Source organism: Phacochoerus africanus, chromosome 6 (genome assembly GCF_016906955.1).
Source record: "Phacochoerus africanus isolate WHEZ1 chromosome 6, ROS_Pafr_v1, whole genome shotgun sequence".
Lineage (NCBI taxonomy): Eukaryota > Metazoa > Chordata > Mammalia > Artiodactyla > Suidae > Phacochoerus > Phacochoerus africanus.
Genome location: NC_062549.1, coordinates 69,791,922 through 69,816,846, shown reverse-complemented (window position 1 = coordinate 69,816,846; position 24,925 = coordinate 69,791,922). Strand labels below are relative to the sequence as shown.

Here is a 24,925-nt window from a genome sequence, read left to right as displayed (position 1 = left end):
GGCTAGGGGTCTAATCAGAGGTGTAGCCGCCAGCCTACGCCAGAACCACAGCAATGCCAGATCCTAGCCACGTCTGTGACCTACACCACAGCTCACAGCAATGCCGGATCCTTAACCCACTGAGCAAGGGCAGGGATGGAACCCGCAACCTTATGGTTCCTAGTCAGATTCGTTTCCACTACGCCACGACGGGAACTCCAACATTAGAGAATTTTAATAGAAGTATAACTCCTAGAGCAATTTTACAGCAACGTGAGGTGGAATGGATTTTCTCCCCTTGTGTGAGCTACAAGTTGGTTGTTTAGAGACTAATGATTTGTTGTGTGTTCTTCATTCTTATTAACTAATTGAATCTCAACAATGTAATACAATATATAAATATGGAATGAATACTTTTAGCCTGGACTATTTACAGGTAAGATCAGATGCTTGGGATGCTTTTATAAAGGGAGTTGGAGTGTTCTGCTCCAGTGCTCTCAGACTCAATCTTACCATGGCTGTTAGTACCATTTTCTAAGGCCATTGCACATCTGGATACTGATGGCAGAAGAGTGATGACATATCTTGGACCCTTTTATAGTTTCCCCTTTTATAAAACTTTTTATTTTTTTTTAAGAACGGTGCAGATGTAACTGTAAAATCTTTATTCTAATGAGAGAGCCGAGAGCTTGGGAGAACCCACCTGGAAAATCCTCTTATTTTTAATATCTTTCCTGCTTTCTTTATAGACAGCTCATCAAGCTTATAGATGAGAGAGAATTAAATGAAAGTAATGGAGAACTAGACATGGGGAAAATAGGGCAACAGCAAATTGTAACAAAAATACCAATTGAGAAGCAAGTTGGAGTAAAAAATCAAATAATAATAAGCATTTCTCTGTAGTGAAATGTTAGTTGGTCCATTTGGAAAAATCTGTGATCCACCTTTAAAATTAGCTCCATAGTGAGATTAGTTTATCTTAGGTATTTGGAACTTTGCCTTGATAATCATAGGACACAATTTTTTGTTTTTAATAATAAGGAATGAATGAGAAGCTGTATAGGGAAGTTGCTGGTGTTTGTAATCTATAGGACAGAGAAAGCTGGGATTTCATGGCATTCTTTCTTTCTCCTTTTTTTGTATTTACTTCGTTTTAGAAAGACAGAAGTTCTCTCTATGGGAATTTGAGTTTCTATTTTCCAGCTAAATTTAGGTAAGTACTTAAGAAGTACTTAAAGAAATATACAACCTTAAACCTTGGTCTGCCAGGTTTAAGGTACCTGGAAAGGACTTTAATTCAATCATTTCTTAGGCAATCTTGGCTGATTGATTTTTTTTTTTGTCTATAAAAGGGAGCTAATAAATACTATGTCAGAAGGTTGCTGTGAAGATTAAATTTGTTGTAGTTAGCTTAGAAAAAACTTTTGAGCTAGTAGTCATTTAATAAATGCTAGATGATAAATATCAATTTTATTATTACTATTTAACATTTGTTAAAAAAAAATTTTGTAGGCCCTCTTCCAGAAGATGGGAGTAACAAGAATATGATGACATTACCCCACCTGTTCACTACCTTGTGGGAGTTCAGTGTGGAACAGGGGTTCTTAAATAGGACTCCATGGGTGGGTGTCAGGAAGTCCATACAGGAAGGTGTCAGGAAGTCCATACATTCTTCATAAAATTTTGGAGAAGAAAAATTTTCTTCTAATTCTGCAAAAAAAAAGTAAGTGAGAATTTTTCTTTTCTTTTTTCTTTTCTTTTTTTCCTGAGGAGAGGATTTCTAGCTTCATGAGATGATCATGGGCCAATGATCTCAAACAAAGGAAGGACCATTGGTCTAGAAGGATGATTTCATTACAGATTAGAGGGGCTTGCTAGCCTCCTCCCAGACTGAAGCATCAATTCATGGGCCCCAGGGCGTCATGGAAAATTAGGGATTCTTTAACTCACGGACTGTTCATCACAAAGTTCTTTCATTTCTTCTCTTTCTTCCGAAAGTCCCCATGATATTTTTTTATTAGGTGTGCATGCACACATACACCCCTCAAATGCCAATAAAAGAGGAAGTGATACTAAACAATTCAGCAGAAGTATTTTCACTTTCATAAGAAAGAGTTTTTCTGAATTTTCTATAGAATGTCTAATGCCTTCTCTACCCTGTGGTGGTGTTGTAACCCCCCAGCAGGCTGAGCATTCCCGAAGGGCAAGAATAGATGAGGAGTGTCTTTGAAATACCAGTGTCCAGCAAGGGTTCCCACATAGAGCAAGAGGTCCATGAAAGTTTGGTTCTTAACTGAACTTAACCACACTGGAACAAAGTATACAGATAGGTACTTCTTATGACAGAAGCAAGTTTTTTTGTGGGTTTTTTTTTTTGTCTTTTTATAGGGCCGCACCCACAGCATATGGAGGTTCCCAGGCTAGGGGTCCAATTGGAGCTACAACACCAGATCCGAGCCTCGACTGTGACCTACACCACAGCTCACAGCAACGCCGGATCCTTAACCCACTGAGCAAGGCCAGGGATCAAACCTACAACCTCATTGTTCCTAGTCGGATTCGTTAACCGCTAAGCCACGACGGGAACTCCAAGCAGGATTAATACTATGAAATATTTTGCTTTCTGTGTTTCCAGAACCATACCCACTGAGACAAATTTAGCTTGAAAAGATTCATTAGTAGCTAATGATTTTGAGCATTTTTTAATTATTATTCTCCAGTTGCCATCTGACTCTATACAGCGAGAGAAGGTCGAAGATTGGGCCAGTATGTGAAAGAAGGAAGGGTCTCCATGCCCTGTGAGCAAAGAGGAGTAGTCAGAGGGAGAGGACGGATGGGAGGAGGAACGGAGTGGCAGCCGTCCTCAACTGTCTGTCACTGAGATGAGAATTTGCAGCTCTCAGGATTCTTGTGGTTTCAGTCTGTACATGAAACGTGCCTTCTAGCTAAGCATTTGTTCATGAAACTCACTACTACTGCATTTTGAGCATTTGCTTCCAGAGCACAGTCATAATCAGAGCTCATGTCCTGGATAATGTCACAGTGGCCACCACCTACCCTGGAGCTTCAGCTTCCCAGGAGATTTTTAGATAATCCAGGATGGTGCTTTTGCTTTAAACAAAACTGACTTTTCTTTTAAAATTCAGTTCAAAGGTGGAGGTAGGAAAATAAGCAACTGAAAGCTTCCTGCAATTCTGAACTGGGGCTGGGGGTGATGGAATGCCCTCCGTGAGGTGCTCAGGTATGGAGAAGAACTAGCTTCTCCCCATGGATGTGTTAGGTGTCATCCGCTCTTATATTTTCTATTGTCTGCTCACTGGACAACAGACTGATGAGGCAATGAAGTGTGTGGGTCATGCAGATCAATATAGCCCAAGTCCAGGGAGGTCTCAGTGTTATCCCCTGAACATATAAGTGGATAGAGGAACAGGTGACTGTGTCGAGGTTCAAGAATATGTTTGTTGGAGTTCCTATCATGGCTCAGTGGAAACAAATCTGACTAGTATCCATGAGGGCACAGGTTTGATCCCTGGCCTTGCTCAGTGGGTTAAGGATCCAGCATTGCTGTGAACTGTGGTGTAGGTCACAGAGATGGCTCGGATCTGGTGTTGCATGATGTAGGCTGGCAGCTGCAGCTCCAATTCAACCCCTAGCCTGGGAATCTCCATATGCCACAGTGTGGCCATTAAAAAAAATAATAATAATAATAATGTGTTTGTTATAACTATCTTTATCAACCTTTGTGTCTGTGGATCAAAACTCACATGGTTCCTAAAGATATGTTCTTTCTTTCTGTCTTTCTTTTTTTTTTTCTTTTTGGCTGTGCCTGTGGCATGTGGAAGTTCCATGGCCAGGGATGGAACCAGAGCCACAGCAGGGACAATGCCTAATCCTTAACCTCTAGGCCACCAGGGAACTCCTGTGTTCTTTTTTTTTTTTGTCTTTTTATAGGGCCGCACCCACAGCATATGGAGGTTCCCAGGCTAGGGATCGAATCAGAGCTGTAGCTGCCAGCTTACACCACAGCCACAGCGACGCCGGATCCTTAACCCACTGAGCAAGGCCAGGGATCGAACCCGCAACCTCATGGTTCCTAGTCAGACTCGTTTCCGCTGCGCCACGATGGGAACTCCTCCTGTGTTCCTTATATGTAATTTTCAAATGGGGACTGAGGAAAAACACCTTTAATTCAATTGAAAGGGGTCAGTTGTCAAAGGGGTTTGTAAACCATTCTCTACAGTTAGGATAGCAAGAGATAGGGTCAAAGTGCTCTGTAAATAGGACAATACTATATCCCAATCATGGCAGTTGTCCTAGAAAATTACTTAGTAACAACCCTTTTGTTTTCAAATCTTCCCTGATTTACAGGGTCATTCTATCTCTAAATACTTGTGGAATAAAGGGAAATGGAAGAAGAATTATATATGCCCAAAGAACATTTGGAGGCTTTTCTATATTTCTGAGAGTAGAATATGCCAAGAAAGCCAACAACACACTCCAGTCCTAGTTTGTTAATGGTGAAATCTAAATTTGCTCAGTTTTGCAGAATCATGATGGAAGATAAAAGGGAGGGAAATGATTTTGTTAGATCTTAAGACATTACTCAAAGATAAACATTTATGAATTCTTTTTATTTAGAGAAATAAGATTATTTCCAATTAACAGCTGAAGACTAATGTTTCCCAGAGTTCTTTTCAAAAGCCTAGAAAGTGAGTCTTGTTGTTTTAGATTTTGTTTCTCATCCTTTCTTTTGACTGCAGCTGATTGTTAATTTAAAAAATAAATCAGTACAAGACAATGAATGTATAGTAACTAAGTGGTTTCTTTGAGAATGTCCTTACTGGCTCACATATTAAAACACAATTCTGAGAATACTGCATCCCTGCCCTAAAACTGTTTGAATTCAGTAAACAGTAGAAATGTAGGAGGATTAGTTTAAGAATCAAGAGCATTGACTCTTTGGAAACATGAAAGATTTCACTTCTACAAGATCTCTGAAGCCTTTGCAATGTGTTCATTGCTAGTATTTTTCATTTAAATTTATTCCATTTGAAGAGCTCATCTACCTTTATAGCATGGCTTAAAAAGTACTATGAAGAGGAGACTTTTTTCATAGAGGAGGTTAATTATGCAGTAGGTGCCTCAAGTTGAGTAAGATCACCCCAAGAGGAGTTAAAGGTTAGGTTTTGTCTTGCTTGAGTTACACCCTAGTCATGAGGTTGCCATGCAGATCTTGACACAGGAGGCCAAGAATGCCATGTGATCACTTCCTTCCAGGACTAGTGGTCTGCCCCCACACCTCTGCCCCATTTCCTTCTCCATCTCTCACTGTCCCATCTTAACCAACAGTTGAGCCACAGTATAAACAATCTTGACCTCAGGCTATGTACTGGCTGCCCTCTCTGCTGGCTTGGCTGGTGTTCTCCTAGAGTCTCTACATATTGCCCTGCCTTTGAAGAGGAATAAATGTCCCCTTTGATGTCATTCATCAACTTCTCTGAGACCAAATCCATGCCTTACTCTGTGATCTCCTTAGCTGTGGCCTTCCTTAGTTCCTCTCATTGTTCTGTAGGTAGAACCCAATTCATCTGGCTCTGGAATAGGTTAGAATGGGGGTCAACAGAATATTAGCAGACTCTTATATCCCTGTAAGGCTTGTCTCTCTCAAGCCAGGGTCAAACCCAGCCATCCATGAAATTGCCAGTTTTAATCATCCTCAAATCTTGTGGTATTTGTTCAGACTGGAAATCTTCCTAGGTTTTCTGGTTAAGGTTCTATTTCCTTGACTGGATTGTGGGTTTTTTTTTGTTTTTTTTTTGTTTTTATCTTTTGTCTTTTTAAGGCTGCAGCCGCGGCATATGGAGATTCCCAGGCTAGGAGTCCAGTCGGAGCTGTAGCTGCTAGCCTACACCAGAGCCACAGCCATGCCAGATCTGAGCCACCTCTGCAACCCACACCACAGCTCACAGCAATGCCAGATCCTAACCCACTGAGTGAGGCCAGGGATTGAACCTGCAACCCCATGGTTCCTAGTTGGATTCATCTCTGCTGTGCCATGACAGGAACTCCCCTTGACTGGGTTTTGAATGCGAAGAGTATTTTGCTGGGCTGAGGCTCTGATACTCTGCCTAGCTCATGTCACTTTCTCTACAGGGGCTCTTAAAATTCTGATCCCTGTTTGGCGTCCTGCCCCACACGATGAGTATCAGTCTCCAGGATAAGATGTTGAGCAAAGCCATTACTTTGAAACTCCTGTTCCTGTGGTCCTCTCCTGATGGGCAGTCATTAGCATCAAGTGTTTGTTTGGTTGATCTCAATCAAACTAGGATTTGTCATGCTTATGAGACCCTTCTTGAGGGGCAGCTGATAGACTCTACTTCCTCCTCATCCTCTGTGGCCTGCTGTTGATGTTCCAGGATGTCCTTCCAAGACCTCTCAGGTTAGGACTCCTGTAAAGTTGTACATCAAGTTTAGTTCAATACACATTCATTGATTGCTTTCTATGTTCAAGTGTATTGAGAGGAGGGGGTGAGTATGATGAAATGGCACAGCCTCAGCCCTCTAAGAATTTATGGCATGTGAGCAAGACAGACATCTTAAGAGGTAATTTTAATGTATTGCAAATAAAAAACAGATTTACCTATCAACCTGCCAACTGCAGTATAAGCACTTGAGTAATGCTTATTAAATTGCATTCTCTGACATGGACAGGCTTTGTTTCCTCTCTAGGCATCACTCCCAACCCCTTCTCCACATCATATCCTTCACCTAATTAATATCCCCTGTGTACTTCTTTAGTCAGGAGAAAACCGTGTATCTGGGTAACAAAAAAATCTCTTTGAGAGGTAAGATTTGTGTATTTTTTTGATCAGCAAGAAAAATTTAACTGATGACATTTACTATTATTAACTTTTATCAAGTGCCCACAGAATACTAAGAATGCTTCAGAACAAATACAAAGTCAGTATTCCATCCTGTTATATTTATAATGAGATAAGAAATATATTTAATGATTCTCAAATTTTAGATCTTAAGCTCTTTCCTCCCTTCATTGTAATTATGTTTCATAGACTGATTTTCTTTATACTCTACGGCCTTTCATGGTATCAGTCTCTTAGGTTATAGCTTTCTCAAACAAGTGCCAAATATGATCAAGAAATAGTTATATATTTTATGTTACCCAGAAACCAGTTTTTTTATTTATTTCTACAGTACTTTTATTTTTATTATCTTTGCTAAGCAATACTTATATATACACTTGTATAGCTTTTACTGTATACCAGGCACTATTCTAAGAGCTTTACAACTCAATCATCACAGCAAGCTCATGAGGAATGCAGTCCTCAGTTTACAAGCCAAGAGAGCGAGCCACTGAGTTTTAGTCACATGGAGAGTGCTGGAGCCAAGTCCCATTCCCAGCTGGTGGGACTGTGGAGGTCACGATCCTCAACCACGCCACTGAGCTATCTCTTCAAGGTGGCTTTGGACACTTCAGTGCTCATTAGCACCTCTGAGAAAGGGTAGAGGTATATGAGACAGGCACTGTAGTGCACTCTTGGTCCACAGGCCTCATTCCTGAAAGCTGTTTACTCCTCGTGAAGGAATAAGCTTCTCTCAATGTTATTTCTGTGGGGTCAGTGGGGCTGTGACCTCTGGAAAGACCAGTCTTGAATACATGACTCCACCTGGGCCAATCAGGTTCTCTCTCCTTGGAATTTTGAATCAGAACCCCATTAGGACTAGAGACCGAATTTGCAGAGTCAAGGCTTGCACAGCCATGTTCTGCAGTGCATGCTTATGTGTTTTTGGTGTATCACAGGCTGTGAAAAGCAAAGACTGCATAGCCCCAGAGAGATGGATAGAATGACTTTGATTTCTGTTTTCCAGTTCCTGCTTTGAGTCCATTGCCAGATCTACCTGCTCTTCCTGCCTTGGCTTCATTAGATATGACTATGTCAGGATTTCTAGCCACTATAATCAAAGTTGTCAAGTTGTGGGCAGCTGACAGTCACACTTGTCGTCTTGGTACTTGTTGGCGGACAGGGTTATTCATCATTTATTACTATTCTCACCCTCATCTTTACTATTGCTCCTTTCCAAAGTTACCTCTAAAAATAAAACTATTTCTGGAAAGGGGGAGGAATTGAAATATATTAGCAAATGTTTCAGAAAAGTTTTGTTGATAAATAGTTGAAAGTGAAGTTCCTTGGCTATAACTCAAAAGATAGATAACTTCAGGAAATTTCAAGAAAAGGAGGGAGGGGCTCAGCTACAGAGGGGGCCAAAATGTACATGAATAGATTTCTATCCAGGACTTGCCTTGACTTAGCTTTTGAAACCGGAATTTCTCTAAAGTAAAAGGTAACCAATGTTGAAACTTGGAATAACTCACCTTATTTCTCCTGTTTAGTCATGCAGTTATTCTAGAGATGGATTTATAATCTTATATGCAAGTTCACAGGTGGAAAATCCAGACAGCCTAGTAATTAGTTGTGGTTGTTACTGAATAGTACTAAATGGTTTCTTTTCCTTTTATTTTTTTCTTTTTCAGGGCTGCACTTGCACAGGGCTTGCAGCCAATGGAGGTTCTCAGGCTAGGGGTCAAATCAGAACCATAGCTGCCAGCCGACGCCACAGCCACAGCAACGCCAGATCCAAGCTGCATCAGCTACCTACACCACAGCTCACTGCAACACCGAGTCCTTAACCCCCTGAGCAAGGCCGGGGATTGAACTGCATCCTCATGGATACTAGTCAGATTCATTTCCACTGGGCCACGACGGGAACTCCATGAATGGTTTCTAACTTGGTTGTCTGGAGTCTTTATGGAGAATCAGCCCCCAGATGGACATATTTCTCACTTTCTTTGAAAAGAAATCAGGAAATTTAAGATGTTCCCCAGCTGAGATCCAGATAAGGCCCTCTTGATGCTCTAGACTCATAATTAAAGTTTTGACTCTGGAAAATCTCTTCTCTTAGCATTTATTACAGCATCAAAGAAACCTTCAAAAACTAAAACTTCTGCCCATGGGGGACAATCATGGACTTCTCTGAGCAATCATTACATATGGTTGTAGCATTATAGCACTTGAAAAGGGCCTTTGCAGAAAATTAAGTATGGTGATAACAGGAATGTACATTTGAAAACCAGTATGCATTTGAATATACTTTTTTTTGGGGGGTTTTTTTTTGTCTTTTTTTTTTTTTTTGCTATTTCTTGGGCCGCCCCTGCGGCATATGGAGGTTCCCAGGCTAGGGGTCGAATACGGAGCTGGAGCCACCGGCCTACGCCAGAGCCACAGCAACGCGGGATCCGAGCCGTGTCTGCAACCTACACCACAGCTCACGGCAACGCCGGATCGTTAACCCACTGAGCAAGGGCAGGGACCGAACCCGCAACCTCATGGTTCCTAGTCGGATTCGTTAACCACTGCGCCACGACGGGAACTCCTGAATATACGTTTTTTTAAAGTTTAAGTTTCTCATAAAATAAACTGGAAACCTAAGTTTTATTTTCTATTTTCTTTTAAAAAGTATAATAGGCAAAAATAAGGGAACCAAGACAAAAGTCCAGCAATGAAGACTATTCTGTAATGTAAGAAAATATTTGCTATTCTGTGGTTTTCCATAATGTCACGTGTTACTTAGGGGCTGTAAGCCTGATTTGCTTTTGTCCGTAGCTAATATTAATCGACATTTTAACAGATTGCTCTCTTTGCGAAATCACCTTATGGCACTACTTTCAACATCAGAGTCTATCACAAAATACATTTCAACTGTTTTGCAAACAAACTTTCTTCCAATTAATAATTAAACAGAGGAACAGCTTGTGGTATATGCTTGGAACTAACTTTACTATATATAGTTGGAAATGACAAGCACACATGAAGATGTGACTGAAGCCGGGTAACATTTAAATATTCAGCTTTTCCTCTGTTACCTTGACTAGAGTAAAGTTAGTTCCCAAGGTAAAAACTAAGTGGTCTGCCGGCATATGGTATAACCTCCATTTGAGTGCTAAAAGCTGGATACTGTTTTTGTGAAACAGATGTTGTTGAGTGCAGCAATGCACAACTGACTCTAGCTAACAGCTGGGAATCCTTCGTGACCCATATAGCGAGAAATAAACATAGTCCTATGCTTGGCAAAAGTGTAAGAAAGCAAATTTCCATTTGTTAAGAGCTTATCAAAATGAAGAATAAATGTTTTTAGCCATAAACTGATTTTATTCACCAGAGTAATCTTTCCAGCAGCTTATGTGATGGCCTCATAATATTACAGGCACCCTTTGCCAGATGAAGGCTGCAGTTGCACTGACATATAGTACAGATGGAAAATAAACATCTGCCTCAATCAGGAGAGAAGACCAAGGACAAGGTTGACGAATATTATCTGGCATGGCTATCTTTGCAGGGAAGCATATAAATGCTACAGGACCAAAACCACTGGCATCGTCTGGTGTTGTCCTTATGTGGCTACTGACCATGAAGAGAGATGATTAGTATGTGCTCTCCAAGGAGGAGGCTGCAGATGCTCTGGATGATAGGATTCCAACTCTCCAGGATCTGCCTCGCTCTAGCCACACCATTGCGAGTCGCAGAGCGATGCCATTTTCTTTCTTTCTTTTTTTTCATGGTTCGACTGCATTTATTGTCTGCAAAGTTTCCCTTCTTGTTGTTGAATGCCATAAGCAAGGGGAGGAGGGGATAGAAGAGGAGCTAATTAGGAAAAGATAAAAACATTTTTCCCCCAATCATGGGAACATACCCACACAGCTGTGGAATCAGAGTTCAAATCAAATGTTTTTCTTCAGCTGAGGACTGAACCCCAACATTTTGATTGTGTATCACTGTATTTTATTACATGATCCAACTTCACTGTTAGCAGAATTCAAGTGGGATAACATATGTTCTGTGGAAAAGGCACGTGTGCGAACACACAGGCGCGCTCGCGCACACACACACACACACACACACACATCCTGCAGTCCTAGCACTGAGTTCCTTTTGTCCTCATTGCAACCAAATGATTCATGTGGCACAAATAATATGACAGATGTAGCTTTAAAAATTCAGTTTTACTGCGAGTGTCTTTTTGACTGAACCTTCTTTCATTTTCTGGTATCTCTTGTGACCATATGGAGTTTAGATGGCAGTGAATTCCCTTCCTCTAACTCAAATCCTTTTCTGCACCTGGGCACAATTTGGGATAAGGAGGTGAACAAAAGGGAAAATGTGTCAGGCTTAATATATAGGATTATATTATGAGTAAAGAGTACTTTTACCTTTTTGTGAAAAGACAATTTTAGTACTGTGGTTCTGTTACAGTGTGTATGGATTTTTTTATTGTCTTTTCCTTGACTAATAAAGACAAAGAGACTCGCTTAGATTCTGATAATCTGGTGGAAGCAATCATGATCTTAACTTCAGATTCTAGAATGAGCTGAAATCTCACATTTTACTACTAATAAATCATTTATTGAGTGTTTCTGTATCAGGTAATGTACTTAGCTCTTTATGTATACTAGCACACATACAACTTTTTTTTTGTCTTTTTAGGGCTGCACCTGCAGCATATGGAGGTTCCCAGACTAAGGGTCTAACAGGAGCTGTAGCCACCGACCTATGCCACAGCCACAGCAACACCAATCCGAGCTGCGTCTGCAATCTATACCACAGCTCATGATAATGCCAGATCCTTAACCCACTGAGCGAAGCCAGGGATTGAACTCATAACCTCATGGTTCCTAGTTGGATTCGTTTTTGCTGTGCCACAACTGGTACTCCTATAATATTTAATCTTCACAAAAATCCTGTGAGTTAAACACTGTTATTATTTTTTTTGCTTTTTATTTTATTTTATAATTATTTTTATTTTTTCCATTATAGCTGGTTTACAGTGTTCTGTCAGTTTTCTACTATACAGCAAGGTGACCCAGTTACACATACATGTATACATTCTTTTTTCTCACATTATCACGTTCTGTCATAAGTGACTAAATATAGTTCCCAGTGCTATACAGCAGGATCTCATTGCTTATCCATTCCAAAGGCAATAGTTTGCATCTATTAACCCCAAATTCCCACTCCATCCCACTCCCTCCCCCTCTCCCTTGGTAACCACAAGTCTGTTCTCCATGTCCCTGATTTTCTTTTCTGTGGAAAGGTTCATTTGTACTGTATATTAAGATTCCAGATATAAGGGATATAATGTGGTACTTGTCTTTCTCTTTCTGGCTTCACTTAGTATGAGAGTCTCTAGTTCCATCCATATTGCTGCAGATGGCATTTTGTTCTTTTTTATGGCTGAGTAGAATTCCATTGTAAACACTGTTGCTATTATCCCCATTTAATAGAGGAAGAAAATAGGTCACAAAGAGATTAAATAATATGTCTAAAGTTACACAGCTCATGGTAGTGGAACCAGCATTCGAACTGAAGGATCTTGCTCAAAAGTCTGTGCCCTTGACCATGATGTTACCAGTTGTAGAATAAGTTAAATAAGTTAAAGCTCACCAAATATCAAGATGCATTAACGTCACTAATATCGACTCTATTTGGTATGGTATTCAGAAAGACGTTTCATTTAATTATTATTACTATGTTAGATCTATTCATTCACATAAGCAATTTGTGATCATTATAAAGTCAAATAATATACAAACTTATGTAAAAATTTATAATCCTTTCATTTTCGTTCAGGCCAGCCCCCCTTGAAGTAAGAAATGTCATCAGGTATGTATTTTATACCTTTTTTCCCTGCTAACAATTTATGCCTCTTTTTTTCCCCCTTCTTCTGTTCTTTTTTTAACCTCCAAAGGGGGTCATATTTGTATACATTATTCTCGGTCTTAACACAATATTCCACAGTGTGTATGTGTAGTATATACAGAGTGCATATTCTATATGTGTGGGGTGGGTGGGCATGTGTATACACACACAATAATTTATTTAACCATTTGCCTGATGGTGTCATTTAGTCCTTTATATTTTAATACATTAATTTGTTGATTTTTCCCTATTCCAAATAATGACATAGTAGACATATTTGTTATATCTCCATGTGTTTTTTGTTAATATCTGTATCAAATACTCCAAGAAATGGGAGTAATCATCAAGGGGTGTGTGTATTTTTTAGGTGAATTAAAACATTTTTAAGTACCAAAAATTTGGCCTTTAGGTATACACTTATTTATGATTATCTCCACAGTTATTCTCTTTTCAGTTAGCTTTATTGAAACATAATTTACTTACAGTAAAACTCACTTGTTAAAATGTACAATTCTGTGAGCTTTGATGCATATGTATAGTTGTGTTATCACCCACAGAGTTAAGATATAGAACTGTTCCAACCACCCCAAACTTCCCTCGTGCCCCTCTGAGTCAGCCTTGTCCCTCTCCAGATATCTGTCCCTCTGTTTTTGCCATTTCCAGAATAGCACAGAAATGGAGTCAGACAGTGTGTAGCTTTTGGATTCAGCATAATGCATTTGAAATTCATCCATCTCGTTGCTCATATCAGTAGTCTGTTCCTTTTTATTGCTGAATGATATGCAATTGTATGGTTGTACCATAGTTTGTTTATCTGTTCACCAGCTGAAGGGCATTTGGTTTGTCCTCAGATTTAGTATTTATGATAAAGCTGTAATATTTTCCTAAAGGTTTTTGCAAAAGCATAGGTGTTCATTTCTCTTGGGAAAATACCAAAAAAAAAAAAAAAAGGAATTTCTTAACATATGGTAAGTACTAACTTTGTGAGAAAATGTCAACCTGTATTCCAAAGTGTCTACCATTTCTTTCCTGCCAGCAGTGAGTGAGGATTCTAGTTGGTCTGTATTCTCATCAGTACTTGGTATTGGCAGTTTTTGTTGTTACTGTTGGTTTTTTGAGTTTTCATCATTCTAAAAGGTGTATAGTGGTATTTCACTGTGACTTTAATATGCATTTCCTAAAGACTAATGATGTTAAACATCATAAAGTGAACTGGAAATTTTCCCACCTCTTCTACTGCTTGGAAAGGTTTGTAGAACATTGACATTATTTCTTCTGTGAGTGTTTCACATGATTTACAAATGAGGTTACCTGGGTCTGAAGTTTTCTTTCTTGGAAGATAGAGGAATATTTAGGTTATATATTTTTTTCTTGAATGAGCTTTGGTAATTAGATCTTCTAAGAACTTTGTGCATTGTGTCTATCTTGCTAAACTGACAGGTGTATAATTTTTTATAATATTATCTTACTGTGATTATAGTATTCATAAAGTCTCAGAGATGTCTCTACTTTCACTGCCCAAACTGGTAATTTGTGTTTTCTCTTGGCTGATTTGGCTATTTGTTTATCAATTTTGTTGATCTTTTCAAAGAACTAGTTTTTGGTTCATTTTTTCCTGTTTATCGTCCAGTACCAGTTTTATTTATCTTTGCTTTTTAATCTTTATTTTTCCTTATTCTGATTGTTTTGAGTTAATTTGTCCTTCTCCCGGTTTCTCAAGGTGGAAGTTCAGATATTGATTTGAAAACCTTCTTGGCAGCCCTCACTCAGCATCTCCAGTTGGATGGTAGAATATTTCGCAGAAAGTATAAGAAGATATGGCTGAAAGACATGAACAATTACAGATTTTATAGTTGATATGCATATTCAAATTCCAAAGTTTAAATCACCAAATGGTAATTTCTTAATGTTAATGTTATGTTATTGAGCATGAAACATGTCTAAAACTATATGGTTTACATAGGAGATAGTGATCAGTGCTTCATTAAGTGAAGGAATAGGGCAGAACAAATTCAACAACTTCTCATTGCATAATGGGTTTGACTAGGTTTTAACTCCACATCATGCTCATTTGTACTCAGTAATTCTGTATTCCACAAAATATTTCAGAAGGGGATTAAAGCAAGAAACTAATAAAACCACAGACCTGGGGGTAAACTAGAATAGAATAAAACAGTGCTAGTATGTTAAAGCTGGAAGGGGCAGTGAAATTATCTAGTTCACTTCTTTTGTTGTATTTATGGGAAAACTGAGGGCCAGAGAGGGTAGCAACTGGGCCGTCATCACCTAGACAACAAGGATAGAATTCAGCCCCATGAAAACCTGTGTTGTTACCAAATTCTCAGCCCTCTGAAGGCAAGGACCACAATTCTGTTTCTTAAGATTTCCCATAGTGAAGGCCATAATGTTGTGTGTTGTTTTGCATGTAATGAGAAATGACTAAAGTATAAAAACAGGAAGTGCCCACGCACATGCGAGAGGGGGAGCGAGAGGGGGAGGGGGAGGGAGGGGAGGAGAGAAGAGAGAGGAAGAGGGAGGAAGGGGGGATTTATTATTTCTCTAAAAAAATGGTTTTCCTAGTTTTGTTTGTGAATGAACCAGTAAAACAAAGCATCTGAATAAAATTCAGTAGTCAGAATTCAGTATTCTAATTCTTCCTTGTAAGGGGACTCTTCCTTTGTTCCCTATTTTTCTCCTATAAGACTTAGGTTTTCTTCAGTCTGGAATGGTCTTTGGTCTGGATAGGAATGAGTGATAGCAAGACCTCTTATGCTTCTTTCCAGCTATACCTGTGGGCAATTAAATAGTGAAGAAAAAAGATCCTTCTTAAATGTGCAGCGCAAACTTTGTGTGTAAACAAAATAAAGTAATTATTTTTGAAAATTATCAGACTCGTTGTAGATGCCTCATAGGCATCTCTTAGAATTCCAGAAGTGTTAAATATTTATTATTGGTATGTTCCCTAACTTTGAGCCAAAAGGAGAATTTTTTCCAACTTGTGCTATCGTGATAACGTGTCAGATGAAAAATATGTATGTTGTTTAATGAGAAAACAATCATGGTGCTGTAAAAACCAACCACATTCCTCATAGTTTTCTTTTTTTCCCAGGATCTCTGTGAACCAAGTATACACAAACACACAGACACACACACACAGACACGCGCACACACACAAAATCAGCTTTCATTGCTGTAGATCAAACTCTAGCTGTGCTCAGAGACTCAGATATCCTAAGTTATCCTTTCTTTTGTCTTCCTTACCCAAGAATTTTACTCAATTGAGATACTCTCAAAATCCTTAAAAAACCATAAAAGCCTTAGATGCTTGAAAATCTTAAGAAACTTAAATCCTAAAAAATATTAAAAAGAAAATTATCATTTTTCTAACTCTTTACCTTGCTAGTTTCAATCTTCATTGAGGTATATCATTTTACCAGTAAAAGATCATTCCATTCATCTAAGAGAATAACCTCTAATAAATTGTATGTGCTTTTGGGATAGGCAAAACGTTCCATTTGATTGGTCATTAACATGTTTTATAAACAGATTTAATCAGTTTTCCTTCTTGTGTTATTAATATATTTTGAGAGTAAGCTTCTTCGGGAGCAAGGAACCCCCAAACCTTCTTTGATAGGAGGGACTATGGAAAGATAGGATGATGATTAAGAGTTGTGCTTAGAAGGCTTAAGCCTGTGGTTTAGGCTGGCAGCTGCAGCTCCAGTTAGACCCCTAGCCTGGGAGCTTCCATATGCCACGGGTGTGGCCCTAGAAAAGACCAAAAAAGAGAAAAAATGTATTAAGAGTTGTCGGAGTTCCCGTCGTGGCTCAGTAGTTAACAAATCCGACTAGGAACCATGAGGTTGCGGGTTCAATCCCTGGCCTTGCTCAGTGGGTTAAGGATCTGGCATTGCTGTGGTGTAGGTTGCAGATGTGGCTTGGAGGCTTGGATCCCACGTTGATGTGGCTCTGGCATAGGCCAGTGGCTACGGCTCCGATTATTCCCCTAGCCTGGGAACCTCCATATGCCATGGGAGCAGCCAGAGAAATGGCAAAAAGACAAAAAAAAAAAAAAAAGAGTTGTCAGTTGACGAAGTGGTGGCCCTGTTCATATGATAATGGATGTACAACAATGTTTGCTATAAACTAAGATACAAGTAGGTATGCTTGTTGGGTTCTGACTAGGACTTGAAAAGGGCATCTCATCAGTGTGTTCATGGTGTTTAAACAGAGTATCTCTTCTGTCTGCATTGATGTCAGAGTCAGGTACCTACTGTGACATGGCAGAGATGGAACAGAATATAGTTGGTAGGTTTGGGTTATATTAGAAGCCAAAGAGAGCTCATTTATAGACCGCTATGGTGACATCCTGAATGAAGTAAGGACTTAAATTACTATGTTCAATAAAGGTGTTCTTAATATATTGCCAAAAAAAAAAAAAAGAAGAAGAAGAAGAAGGCTTAAGCCTATGCAGAGCTACAGTAAAGGAAGCTGGGTAGCCAGGCACCATGTGATGGCACTGGACATCTAGGCAGGTGAGAAATGACATGTAAATGAGCATCATGAAGAAGGAGGGCAATGGTAACAAGTTCTACTTTTGTCAGTTTTTCATAAAACTAACTCCGAAAATGAACATTTGAAGTTTTCTTGTAATAGGGTGGAGATGTCTTACATCAAATATTTAGAAATATTGCTTTCTTTGAGATTATATTTAGTGACAAAGTTTGCATCTTTTAAAATCACAATGCATCACTTAAATGTATGACAATGAATTTAGAGACCTCAATCCCATTGGAAGATGGAGAATGTTATTGAGACCCTTGCAAATGAAAAAAAAAAATGGCACTGTACTTTTTTAAGGACAGAAAAAAAAGGATTCAAAAAAGTAATGACCTCCTGTTGAACTTACGTACTGGGTTGAGGCTATAAATCACTGTCTTTGACATATTATTCTGTTTAACCCTATCTGGCTTCTTTCTTTCACAAGCCTCCTCAAAGAGCTGTCTGGACTCATTTTTTTTTTCTTTTTCTTTTTCTTTAACAGCCGCACTTGTGACATATGGAAGTTCCAGGCTAGGAGTCAAATCAGAGCTGCAGCTTCCAGCCTACACCACAGCCACAGCAATGCTGGATCTGAGCTGCATCTGTGACCTTTGCTGCAGCTTGTAGCCATGCCATATCCTCAACCCACTGAGTGAGGCCAGGGATTGAAACTCCATCCTCATGGATAATAGTTGGGTTCTTAACCTGCTGAGTTACAATAGCAGCTCCTAGACTCATTCTTTTACTTCCCACCTTCAACTGACTTCTGTCATTCAATGGAATATGTTGGGGTCTTTGATTGTTTGTTTTCATTTTTTATTTTACAAAAATTGTTAAGTATAGTCGATTTTACAAATTATATTAATTTTAGGTGTACAACATAGTGATCAGTATTTTTATAGATAATAGCCCATTTAAGGTTATTACAAAATAGTGGCTATGTTTCCTTGTGTTATACAGTGTACTTATACACACAGTAGTTTGTGTCTCTTAATTCCATATCCCTATCTGGTACTGTGAGTTATCACATATATGTAGAAACAAAAAAATAAAACAGGAGTTCCCGTCATGGTGCAGCGGAAATGAATCTGACTAGGAACCATGAGGTTGTGAGTTTGATCCCTGGCCTCGGTCAGTGAGTTAGGGATCCGGCGTTGCTGTGAGCTGTGGTGTAGGTCGAAGATGCAGCTTGGATCCTGTGTTGCTGTGGCTGTGGTGTAGGCCGGCAGCAACAGCTCCGATTAGACCCCTAGCTTGGGAACCTCCATATGCCGTGGGTGTGGCCCTAAAAGTACAAAAGACAAAATAAATTAATTAATTAATTAAAATAAAACAATGACTATGTGATAAAAAGCAGAAATAGATTCACAGATGTAGAGAGCAAACCAATGTTTGTTTTTTGCCTTTACCTCTTCACTGAAACTGCCCTAGCCAAGGAGAGACCTTCAAACTGGTAAATCTTATGAACACCAGGAATCCCCCCTCAGTAAACCTTTCTGGCACATTGACCTTGTTGGCCAGGGAGGGACCATTCTCTAACTCCTGGTCGAGCTTCCATCCTAGATAGATATGTACTTTGGGCAGGTGTACCTGGGTCTCACGGAGTGGGTGTTCTCAAGATCCATCTCTTCCTCCAGTGTGTGTTGACTAATGATTTGGGCCCAGAATGTTTTCTTGCTTTCCTCCCAGGAGTGGAAATGTTTCATTTTCTGTTTCCTCTTTCTAGATTGCATGGATCTTCACATGTGTCCTAATGTGTCCTGACATGTGTTCTCTTCTCAGTGGTCTAAGCTGCTTTTTTTTCTTTTTTTTTAATTTTTTTTTATTTTTTATTTTTTATTTTTTTATTTTCCCACTGTACAGCAAGGGGGTCAGGTTATCCTTACATGTATACATTACAATTACATTTTTCCCCCAGCCTTTCTTCTGTTGCAACATGAGTATCTAGACAAAGTTCTCAATGCTATTCAGCAGGATCTCCTTGTAAATCTATTCTAAGTTGTGTCTGATATAAGCTGCTTTTTTTTCCATGGAGGAAAAAGGATAGAAGGATCAGGGCAGCTTTGAGCTTTTCCAGCAGTCTCTGTTCCCTTTCCCCAGAGCCCCACAGAGGAGGTTTTCTCTAGGTTCTTGCCTTGTTCCCAGTGTTTCAAGTAACCGTGAGGTCTGTGGGGAAGAACTTGCCAGTAACCTTATTTTTTTTTTTCTTTGTCTGTAGCTCCTGTGAGTTCCATACTTGGCATGGGAGCCTACACCCAGCATTTAGGAATTTGTCAAAATTTTGCCTGAATTCTTCTTTCCAGCTTATATGGTCCCCACTGTTCGTTCTAGGTAATCAAGTCTTTCATACAGTCTTTTTTTTTGGGGGGGAGGGGGGAAGTACCTTTTTCCTTAGACTTCAGACCAGTTTATCCTGTATGTCATCTCTCTAATATGTTCAAAGAAAAAAAATACGTTTTTAGGTTATTGGTCTTTTTCTTATAAATAACAGCATGACATTCTTTTCAGAATTCTACATCCAAAATGGAAGGAAGCCAGAGATCTTGCCTTGATTCTATGAGACTTTTTTAAAAAATTTTAATTTAGGGCTGCACTCGTGGCATATGGAAATTCCCAGGCTAGGGGTCAAATCAGAGCTTCAGCTGCTGGCCTACACCACAGCCACAGCAATGCCAGATCCAAGCCATGTCTTCGACGTGTACCAACGTTCATGGCAATGCCAGACAGTGAGGCCAGGGATTGAAGCCACAAGTTACCCCTGAGTCACAATGGCAACTTCAGAGACACTTTTGATGGGTGTAGAATTCTTTATTTATTTTTGATTCTTCGTACTTTAAAGATGTTGATTTATGGTCTTCAGAACTGCATAGTTTCTTATGCAAATTCTACTGACATTTTTTTTGTCCCTTTGTAAATAATATGTCTTTTTTCCCTCTGGATGCTTTTAAGATTTTCTTTTTATCACTGATTCTCCACAGTTGATTATGATATATTTTTGTGTAGTTTTCTTCTTTGTATCTTTCTTGGTCTTTGTGAGTTTCTTGGGTTCTGAGTTACAATTTTTGTGAAAATTTGAAGATTATCTACCACTATTTCTTTGCTTTTTTTCCCCCATTTCCCTTTCTTTTCTCCTTTTGTGATTCTGATTACCTGTATATTAACCATTTGGTATTTTTCACAGGTCTCAGATATTCATGTTTTTTCTGTTGATTTTTTTTTCAGTCATATCTTTCTGACTTAGATAGTTTCTATTGCTATCTTCTAATTGACTAATCATTTCTTGTGTAGTGTCTAATCTGCTCGTAATCTAAGTCAGTGAGTTTTTAATTTTAAATTATCTTCTTTTTCACTGTAGAATTTTCATATATTCTGTTACTCTTCTTATCATGCTCATGATTTCCTTTTCTAAAAGTATTTGGAGTATATCTGAGAGAGTAATTTCACACTATCTGAGAGTGTGAAATAGTCTGGTAATTTTCTCAGCCTGCTGTTTCTGTGTCTGCTTATGTTGATTGACTTACCTTTTGATTTTGAATTATATTTTTCTGTTTCTTTGAGTACGATTTCTTTGATTAGATAGTAGGCATTGTAACTTTTATAATTTATATTTCTTTAAATATTGTTAGGCTTTATTCTGGGACACAGTTAAGTTACTTGGAATCAGTTTTGTTTCTTTCAAGGCTTGTTTCTAAGCTTTTCTGGGGCATATTCAGAGCCTCCTTCTGAGGCAACATCCTCCTAGATACTACTTGATTCTTCTTTATTTGAAAAACTTGCTACTCTGGAAAATGACAGATTCTTCCCAACCCTATGTTAACTCCAGATATTGTCACTCTTCTTTCCTTTCTTCTTCTACTTCTTTCCCCAGCCTCTGGTACTTCCCTCCCATGTAGGTCCAGATCAGTACTTAGTCACACACTCAAGAAAAACCCTCTGCAGATCTCTGGAGCTATCTCTGTGTAGTTCCTTTCTCTGAGTTCTTCCCCTCCCAGCAAATTCTAGCCATCTGGCCTTTCCTGAACTTCCAATTCTGTCTCCTCTACTAAGCCAGACTTCTGGGTTTTGATTGGGTTTCCCTTTGCACTGAATCCTTGAAAGTTTCTGCGGGAAATTAGCTTGGACAACTGTAGGTCTCACTTCATTTGTTTCCTTTGTTTCCTTTTCTCAGGGGTCATTGTTTCAGACTGTCTGTTATCAGTTGTCTGAAAATTGTTTTTTCATGTATTTTTTCTACTTATGTAGCTGTTAAGGTGTAAGGGCAAACCTAGTCCCTGTTAGTACATCATGGCCAGAAGTTAAAGTCTCCCAGAGCCTGTTCCATGTTATATTGCAACTCTGAAACTTGGTTTAATCCAAACATCTGCCTTCTCTACTTCTATTCCTGAGATGCTAGGGGGCTGCTGGAAGAAGAATCACATAAATGTGAGCAATGGTGGCATTATATTTTTATGATTCTCAATTTCAGCTGCCTTCTCAGCACCATTTCCCATTACAGCTATTTCAAATGCTTGCCAACCTCTTCAAGTCCCCAATTCCAACATCTAGAATCTTTCTCTAAGCAAATTAACCTCTTTTATATGTTACAGAGGAGATTAAGGGTTTCTTAATGGAAATTCTTCAAATCTCCCATCAACATGCCTAAAAGCACATCTATTTCTACTTCTGTTTTTCTTATAAACTTTAAGAGAGATGTGTTCTTCGCCTGTTCAAACCAAGTTTTTCTTCTGTACTTATTACATATCTCCTTTACTCTTTTCTGTAATTTTGATCATAGATTGCTTTTTTTTTTCTTTGTTGCATTTTTCTTTGACTGCATTTTGCTTATTATTGTAACTTTATTATTTTGTCTGACAACATGATGGTTGCAAAAGATTAAAAACTCAATGGTGTCTAGTCACTTATGATGGAGCATGATAATGTGAGAAAATAGAATGTGTACATGTATGTGTAACTGGGTCACCTTGCTGTATAGTAGAAAAAAAAAACGTATTGGGGAAATAACTATTAAAAAAAACCCAAAAAACTCAATGGAAGAGTAGAAGCCATTGTCCACACATATCAAAAATTACTAATTGACTTTAAAAGTCTGCTGCTGCTCTTGTTTTCTGCTTAAGGACATCCTCCATAAGCTTGTGAATGTGGCTAAGGTAGGTCTCCATGCAGACCACTGTTTTCCCTTGAATAATACTTTCATTTCCTCAGTGCTGATCTCAGCCAAGGGCTTCCTTTACTGAGAATAGGATTCTGTACTCCAACAACTTCCTCTCTTTTGCAGCATAAAAGCCAAAATTCTAAAAATGGCCTAAGAGTCCCTCTAGGGACTAGCCTTTACTATTTCTCATTCTCAATTATCTCCCCACCCTCCTTCATTTCATCCTAGCCTCACTAGATGTTGTTTCCATGAGGTTCTTCTGGAGCAATCCTGGGATACTGTTTTCAGCCCTGCTCAGGATCCTGTCTTTACTCTTTCTGAGGTAATTTTATTTCAGGAGTGTTCCCTGACAGAAACCTTGTTAGGCAACTCTAATACATCTCATCAGGTCAGAGCACCTTCATACCTCAGGGAGCAGATCTCAATCTGGTGCAGTTGATGACCTAAGATAAAACCGTCTTGGTCTATCAGGAAATGATAACCTTAACTGAATTACAAAGAGCTCCATATTTGCTTAAGAGACTCTTACATAACCCCTCAAATAAAAGTAGATTCCTTTAATTAAAAACCAACCCCTGTTATGGTTAATCATGTACATATGTAAATTTTTAATTTGCATAAGTGATATTATAATTTATTTTCTAATCCTCACTCAACTTGCTTTCCTCTATTATTATCATTTGTCATGTCATAGTTGAGAAATCTCTAATGTTGATTTAATCTCTCTAATGTTTGCAAAACTCTCATTGATTTAAATTTATGACTTTCTTAACATCACCAAAGGAAACATCTTTGTATATATACCTTTAAATGATTATTTCCTAAAAAAATGATTAGAAGTGGAATCACATGACCAAAATGTGTGAACATTTAAAATTTAGTTTTTTTGCCAAATTATCTACAGAAAACTATGCCAATTTATACTCACACCAATAGTACAAACTAATTCATAGTTTCCCATATTCTCATCATCACTGGGCATTATTATTTTTCAATCTTTTTGGATCTAATAGTGAAGCTAAGTTTTCTCATTTTTATTTTGCGATATCTTTGATTAATAGTAAGGTTGAGTGTGTTTCTTATTTATATTATCCATTTAAGTTTCTTTTTCTATGAACTGCCTTTACATGATTCTTTTTCATTTTTCTGATAGGACAATTCACTTTTTTAGCCCATTAAATTTTACATATTTTCATATATATAGAATCAATCCTGTTTTTCAAGTATCTGTTTACCTATTTGTTGATTTTTTGACTTACCAGATTCTAGAAAAGTTTTGAAAATTGTATCACCACCATAGTTTTGTTTAATTCTGTTTATGTTTTTAACACCTTCTGCTTTGTGTATTAAAATACAATATTGTTGGATATAAAAGATGACCTTTGTATACTTTTGATGGATTATAATCCCTTGGCTTAGTAGTTTCTATGTAGTTGTTAAAAATTTTGTTCCAAAATGAGATATATTTTGCAGTTTGTCTTGAGAAGTTAGGGCTTTTCAAATGTTTTAGCTTATATAAAGTCTTTTTCTTCATTTTTGCTTCTTTTCTTAATTTCCTTTGCTGTCATAAAAGGAAGTTCTATAATGTTTGTTTCCTTCCTTCTTAGATTTCTCAGTTTTCCATTTTCAACCTCTCATTCTTAATGAGTTCTCTCTAATAATCCTGCTAAAGTTAACTTTAAGTAATTAAATAGCAGTAGCAAACAAACTCAAACAAACCAACAAATAACTCCCCTCCCCAATTCCGTGTTTAAACTTGAACACTCTTCCAGTCCTCCCTTTGTACATTTTTTGGTCTCTTTATAGCTAAGTTACATGAAAGATAGTCTTTATTTATTTATTTATTTTAACTTTAATTTTTGTCTTTTTGCCATTTCTTGGGCTGCTCCTGCAGCATATGGAGGTTCCCAGGCTAGGGGTCGAATCGGAGCTGTAGACGCCAGCCTTTGCCAGAGCCACAGCAACGCGGGATCCAAGTAGCATCTGCAACCTACACCACAGCTCATGGCAACGCCAGATCCTTAACCCACTGAGCAAGGCCAGGGATCCGTTAACCACTGAGCCGCGATGGGAACTCCGAAAGATAGTCTTTATTTTATTTTATTTATTTATTTTTTAAATGATTTTTATTGTTCCCATTATAGCTCGTTTACAGTGTTCTGTCATTTTTCTACAGTACAGCAAAGAGACCCAGTCACATATATGTATATACATTCTTTTTCTCATATTATCCTACATCATGCTCCATCATAAGTGACTAGATATAGTTCCCTGTGCTATAGAGCAGGATCTCATTTCTTATCTGTTCCAAAGGCAATAGTTTGCATCTGTCTTTTCCTTTTGACAAAACATTGAAATGATGAGCCTTTGTCAATTGTGTATAACACACGTGCGTCCTATGTCATGAGATTCCTCAAGGAAGTATGTACTTTTGACTTTTGATCTATTCTGTCCTTTGTTGTTTTTGTTATTTTTTTTCTCCAGT

General features: G+C 38.4%; 1 long non-coding RNA gene across 3 annotated transcripts in view; it reads left to right on the top strand.

Annotated features, from left to right (window-relative positions):
* The window catches only part of LOC125129288 (uncharacterized), a 297,482-nt gene that overhangs the window by 49,109 nt on the left and 223,448 nt on the right, over positions 1-24,925 (top strand). For 2 of the 3 annotated variants that reach the window (XR_007135443.1, XR_007135441.1), the window contains exon 3: positions 12,681-12,713. The exons of the other annotated variant lie outside the window; for it this stretch is intronic. This is a non-coding gene — a long non-coding RNA (uncharacterized LOC125129288). The remainder of the gene's footprint in view (positions 1-12,680; positions 12,714-24,925) is intronic. 3 annotated transcript variants of the gene reach the window in all.